This window comes from Belonocnema kinseyi, chromosome 7 (genome assembly GCF_010883055.1).
Source record: "Belonocnema kinseyi isolate 2016_QV_RU_SX_M_011 chromosome 7, B_treatae_v1, whole genome shotgun sequence".
NCBI classification, from domain to species: Eukaryota; Metazoa; Arthropoda; class Insecta; order Hymenoptera; family Cynipidae; genus Belonocnema; species Belonocnema kinseyi.
In genome coordinates, this window is record NC_046663.1 from 136,462,343 (window position 1) to 136,468,763 (window position 6,421).

General features: G+C 30.9%; 1 protein-coding gene across 3 annotated transcripts in view; it reads right to left on the minus strand.

Moving 5' to 3' along the window:
* The window catches only part of LOC117177563 (rho guanine nucleotide exchange factor 2), a 422,353-nt gene that overhangs the window by 414,704 nt on the left and 1,228 nt on the right, over positions 1-6,421 (minus strand). The window lies entirely within an intron of this gene.

Consider the following 6,421-nt stretch of genomic DNA (forward strand, 5'->3'; position numbering starts at 1 on the left):
GGCTCAAATTTTACACAGATCTAATACCGTCTCTGATGAGAATGTAAAAATGATTTATTTGGCATGAATATTTTTTTGATAGTTCTGTTTTTGGTTTTAATCGTAAAAAATAGCAATAAAAGCATAAAAAATTAAATTTTTTGAAACCCCATACACGAGATGACAAACAAATAAAAAGACAAAAGTTGTGATAAGAATGTGCCCACGCAGTGGGCATATTTTTTTTACTGTTAATAATGTTTTCATGATTAAAGTCATAACTACGCATCCTATCAAAAAGTGGTTAATAACAAATTTGTAGTTCTTTTACTATGAATAACCGTACAGATAATTTTTGAAGTTTTAAAAAAATTGTCTTAAAAATATTCAAAATGTGCCCACTTTTTGGATTTTCATTTAAAATGGCTGGCTAATGAACGTGACCTGTAGCTTAGGACACTTAACGAGTGTACCAAAGGCCAATCTAATAGATAATTTTTTCAAAAGTTATCGTGTTCACAGGCAGACATACACACAGGCAGGCACATTCGTAAAAACCTGTTTTTCGGATTCAGGGAGTCTCAAAACGTGGATATTTGACCAAAACTGGGGGGGGGGGGGGGGCAAATTTTACACAAATATCATACCTTCTCTGATGAGAATGTAAAAATAATGAATTATGATATTGCATTTTTCTTGTTCAGTGAAACTGGGAACTGTAATCATAATAATCATGTCATACTCCTGTTACAAACGTGAGTACTAGGCTATGCTGGCTAATTTCGACTCTCAAATTAAAAAAAAAATGAAACAGTTGACTGAGAAGCAAATTCATTTACAAATCTCACCCAGAAACTTTCAAATCTTCAGAAAATGTTGAGAATATTGAAAAGTTCTTTTATAGATCTTATGAAATCCATCTGTGCAGTGAGAGATCTGGAATTTTAAATCGAAATTCCGATTTTTAAAGATTTAAGGATCACAGGATGGAATTTCAGAAGTGAATAACTTCTCGACAGAGACCGAATTTTTATATTTAAAAAGGACCCGTTTTTAGAATGAAATATACAAAAATCAGCGGTTTTTTTTTGAAAAAATTAAAAATTGATTTTCTCAAAAGACGCACCTTTAAATTTTTGGTCAATTTTTTCGGAACTTGTATTTTAATAATGAAGATATATTGTAATTTCGATGCTTGATAAAAAAAATGTTACGCCTAAAAAAGTTCTGGAAAAAATGGGTCTTGTTCTTTTGTCATATCTTTTATAGTTTGCGACAAAAATTATATGAGATGGATTTGATCATCTCTTTTCAAAAACATTTGAAAGAATAAAAAACGTAAGGTTTCCAGAAAATGTTTTTTTTTATGGTTTTGTTGACTGGATCTGTTGGTCATATATTATAAAGTAGAGTCATTTTATTTTAATAAAAAATTCTCAATAAAAATCGTTTTGAATTTTGGGCGAAAATGGGTATGGTCAAGTTCGTGAGGAAATCCCTGTGAAATGAGCCTCTCGCTTTTTTGCACGTACAGTTCAATACTAAATCTGCCTAAATTTTTTTTACGTAGAACATTATGTATTTTATACGAGTTTTACTACAATCTTTGTATCATTATTAACCAGTATAATAAATACCTTCAAATGGCCATTCAGAATACAAGAAACCATCATTCATTTTAGATTAATATATTGAAAAAAAACACATGACGGCGTTTCGGTTAAGTATAGACCCTTTCGAAGCCTCTTGCAACAAATCTATTTTATGATATCTAATCATAAAATTGCTTTAGTTACGTAATTTATATAGCTATTTATAGTGTTGCTGATCGAGACGAGGAATGGCAAGGAAAATGTCGAGGAACACAAGGAAGGATAGCTCGAGGCCTCGCGTTTCGAGGCAAAGCGAGGTGGCCAAAATTCAAGGCCTTGAAAAATAAGGCCTTGTCTTGGCCTTGTCTTGGGGGCTTAAGTTTTATCCAGCAGATGTGGATATTTTTCGACCGTCTGGGAAGGGGGAATAACAAAGCTGTCATAGGATGATTGTGGATGCAAGTAATTACACAAATCCCTGTATAGTAGTAATAGTTAAATACTTTATTTAAATATTTAAGAAATAATTAGTAATAAAATTATAATTAGGGACAATTTAACTGAGTATTAATAATTTTTAAAATAATTATAATTAATAATAAAATTCAGCTTATTCAAGGAAGATATCGCATTATCTTTGTGCTGGCTAAGTCATTTTTGAATGTCAGGAGAATATTTTTCCCTTGAAATCTAGTTTTTGAATTTGTATTGTAATAAATGAAAGGTATAGCAAAAGAGCAATAGTTATTTTACATATAGTTTTTTTGAACTCGCAAACTTCTTAACATTTTTCGTGTCTGCGGTTGCTTGCTAAAAACATAAAATTCTATTGTATGAAAATTATTCTCCTGACCACCACATTTATTTAACCTGCATCAGACTAGTGAGATATCTTCCTTGTCAAAGTACAAATTCAATAAAATTTGGCAAACAATATAAAGGAAGATTTTTTGAGAAAATCAGCTTTTAATTTTTTCAGAAAAAATCACCGCCATTGTATTAATTTTAAAACTTTTCACATTTTTCTGTTGGATTACGGTCTTTTGAAATACAAAGCACAGAATTAAAATGCGCATAACTTCTTGAGAATTTTTTTTTTGTTGAAAATCGGAAAAATATCTAGCGCCTAACTTCATAAAAAAACGTGGTAGGCTCCCGAGAATTCTGCGACTTCAAGCGTAACACTAGAAGCTGTTTGATTTGAGATGGATTTGGTCTGCTTCCTACATTAATCGTATTCAATTTTTACACTTTTTTAAGCAAATTACATATCCCGGGAATCGATAAAACTTGTAGATTCCGAATATTAGATTTACAAATCGTTAATTAAAAAATTTTAAAAATTTGGATTCGTATATTCGCCTACCTTACAGACCAGAAACCCGTGTTGAGAAGGACCGGGGAGACTGGCGTTTCAGATTACGGGATTTTCGTTCAACGCCGAGAAGGGTTAGGAAGACTGGGGCCTCAGACTACCGTATTTTCATTCAATGCTGGTGATATCATATCTGGCAATGCAAATTCAAGGTGCCAAGACAATCAATTCAAGCCAGCGCGTAAGGCTCGTCTTGCTTTGTCTTGAAAACGTCGAGGCTTCGCTCGACGGCAACACTAGGCCTAGTTATTCTAAAAAAGCACTAATATCGATGTATATTGATGTAAAGCTGATGATGAATCTGGTAGGTCAGAGTTGATCAATATTAAGAATTGAGAGATTAAGACAATTAAGGTTACCTACAATGTTTTAAATTTCAAGTGAATATTTAATTTTTTCCTCTATAATTTAGTTTTTAATAATATTTGAGTGTTGATGGTGAAATTGGTTTTAGGGCTATAAAAAATTGAAATCAATTTATCATTGATTTAGACGTTCTGCCCTCGATTATAGGCCCTCGTCAGTGATTTAATTTCCAATCCTTCTTATTAATAATCCACCACAATTCGACTTTGAGGTTGTAAAAATGCACTTTGAACATTTTCTAGAGTCTGGAAAGGGTTCGGGGCGTGGAAAGGGGAGGGGGGGGGGGAGCGAGTAAGCCTCTGATTTTTCGAAAAAAGTACGATAACTACTTAAAAATGAGAGTAAAATAGTGTAGCAACGACTTGAAGTATGCAGGAAGCAACTGCAGTAATGCAGTTGATGGCGCTTATAGCTCAACCGTACTGGATCGTACTACAGAAATGCACTGTCGGTAAAAGTCCTATATGTCTTGGCGGAAATTTTAAACAGGGACTGGGAGTGAAGCGTCGTTCGCCCTTTTCTCTTCTCGAGCCAAAGAGTCTCGGAAGGCAGATCAGACTCTTCTCTCCTCAGTCCTTGAGTAGAGTGATTTAACTTGGTGTCACGAGTTTTGTTGTGGGGAGAAGAGAAGTGATCTCGGGGAGTCTCCTATCGGAATGGTTGAGCAATTTGTGGCCAGCTGTGGTGCTCGACTCTGCTTACGCGAAGGAAAGGGAAACAGGGTGAACCTCGAAGCCTTCAATGCGCAACGCGAAACTCAAAGGCGCGTTTCTTTAGTCCGAGATCCCACTGCGTTTTTTCGAAGGTGAGAACTGATCGTGATAAAAGTTAGTGTAAATGAAAGCTGACACGTAGGCGGTTAAAGTCGGCCATAGGTGCGATAAAATTGGACTTTTATCGGCAAATTTATTCAATAATCACCTGGTATGTCTGAGCGCAATGAAATCTGTACCACATTGTAGGGGGCGATTAGTGCTTTCAGAAAATGTGTGACTGCTACCCTCCACCTGCTCAAGAACTCCTGGTAGACAGGCCTAAAGGGCGTGATTGCAGGTAACTTTCAGGGTATGCTAAGGAACGCGATAAGGCAAAAACTAAATAAAAAGTGAAAGTCTTCTGTATACGAAAAACTCTGCCTGCCAAGGCTGAAGGTAACAGAAATATGCCGCAGACGTATTTCTTTGGCGAATTTATTTGCTTTTGCTGTAATATTGTAGACGGGAGACTACCGTAAGAAGAGGCTTCATCTTCGTTGCGGACGAGGTCTACCGGGTGGGTGCGGTGCGGCGGGGAAGAGCGACTGAGCCTTATTGGAAACTGTAAAAGGATCCATTACTCGAAATTTCATCAGTAGGCGGCAAACACTTGTGAATGGATAGACCCTTTTTAACAATACCATCATGCTGTGAGCATACAGTAGCAATGTTATTCAGTGGGACTCGAGGCACGTTTGTAAATTTGATTCTGAAAGAAAAGTCGACATTTGGCCTCGGAATGCTTATTTTTAACTATTCAGTTAGAGTGTGATGATAATTGCTGACATTGAAGCAAATTAATCATCAAGTTTAATAATATTATCATATAAATTATAATTAAATTTTTTTATCAAAACTTAAAGTTATTATAAGCTAAATTGCAATTATATAAATTTATTATATTAATGTTTTAATTGTGTTAATGATTTAATATTGAAAAACTTATTCATTTTAGATTAAAATTAAATAATATCGTATTTTTTTTTAACTTTAACTAATCAAAATTTATTAACGATTTAATATTAGAGCAATATTTGTTATAGTAATAATTAGTTAAAATTTATCTTAAAATTTAATTTAGAAAAAAAGATGATTAAATTAATAGATATATTGAGAAATCATCAAGTTTAATAATATTATTGTATAAAATATAATTAAGCATTGGGGTTAAAACGTAAAGTTATTGTAAGATAAATAACAAATAAATTTATTATAATAATGTTTTAATTATGTTAAAGATTGAATGTTGAAAAACTTATTATTTTTAGATTGAAATTAAATAATATCGTATTTTTATTTTAACGTTATCTAATCCAAATTTATTAACTATTTAATATTAGAGCTATATCAATTCTAAATTTTACATCATTGAGTGATAAAAATTTTTTTTGGTTCACGTTTTAGTTATAATAATAATAATATTCTCATGAGTTCTATATTAGCAAATTATAAAGATTAATAATATTATGTTATACATGCTTATAATTTTTTATACTAATATTATATTCATATTTTAACATTATTTACAAATTTAAAATTAAATATAATTTAAATACATTTTAAATTGGTTTATTCATTGTTACAAGAATAATTTTTAAAATTTTATCTTAAAATCTAATTTTGTCAAATAATATAAAAGATTATTGAATGAATAGATACATTGTGAAGTCATTATGTTTAATAATATTATTAAACTTAATATTATTAAACTTTCAAATAATTGTATTACAATTATATAATTTTTTATGGTGCCTCCGATATTGGGAAATGAGTATTTAAATTCAATTTTTTAAATTATATGTACACATATTTTAATTCTTTTTATCTTAGCTAGAAAGCTTATTAATAAATTAAATGTGGAGAAATCCAGTTAAAAATTTGAATGAGAATATAATGTAAACATTATTTGAATGTTTTCATTAAAATAATTGTGTAATGCTTTTTATGTTTTGAAATGATTTATTAATTATCAACTTATTTCACAAAAACTAACATTTTCTGGAATTAGTCTAAGAGTTTATTAACAAAGAAAAATTTGAGAAATGAAACTTGAAATTAAAAAAAATGTATTAACTAAAATTTATTTAAAGGTTTTAGTGCAAATTATAGTTTAATGCCTCCTATTTTGTAAAATTACTAATTGATATAAGCTGAATATTTGTTTTCGAACATTAAATTTATTAAAGATTAAAATTTATCACCTTAAATTTAATTAACATAAGTAACAAATAAATACATTATTTACTTGTAGGTTACGAGGGTAGTTCAATAAGTCCTTAGAATGAAGTATAAAAACCATTTTTTTTGGGTAAATTTTTTTTTATTTTTCAACATAATCTCCTTGGAGCTCTATA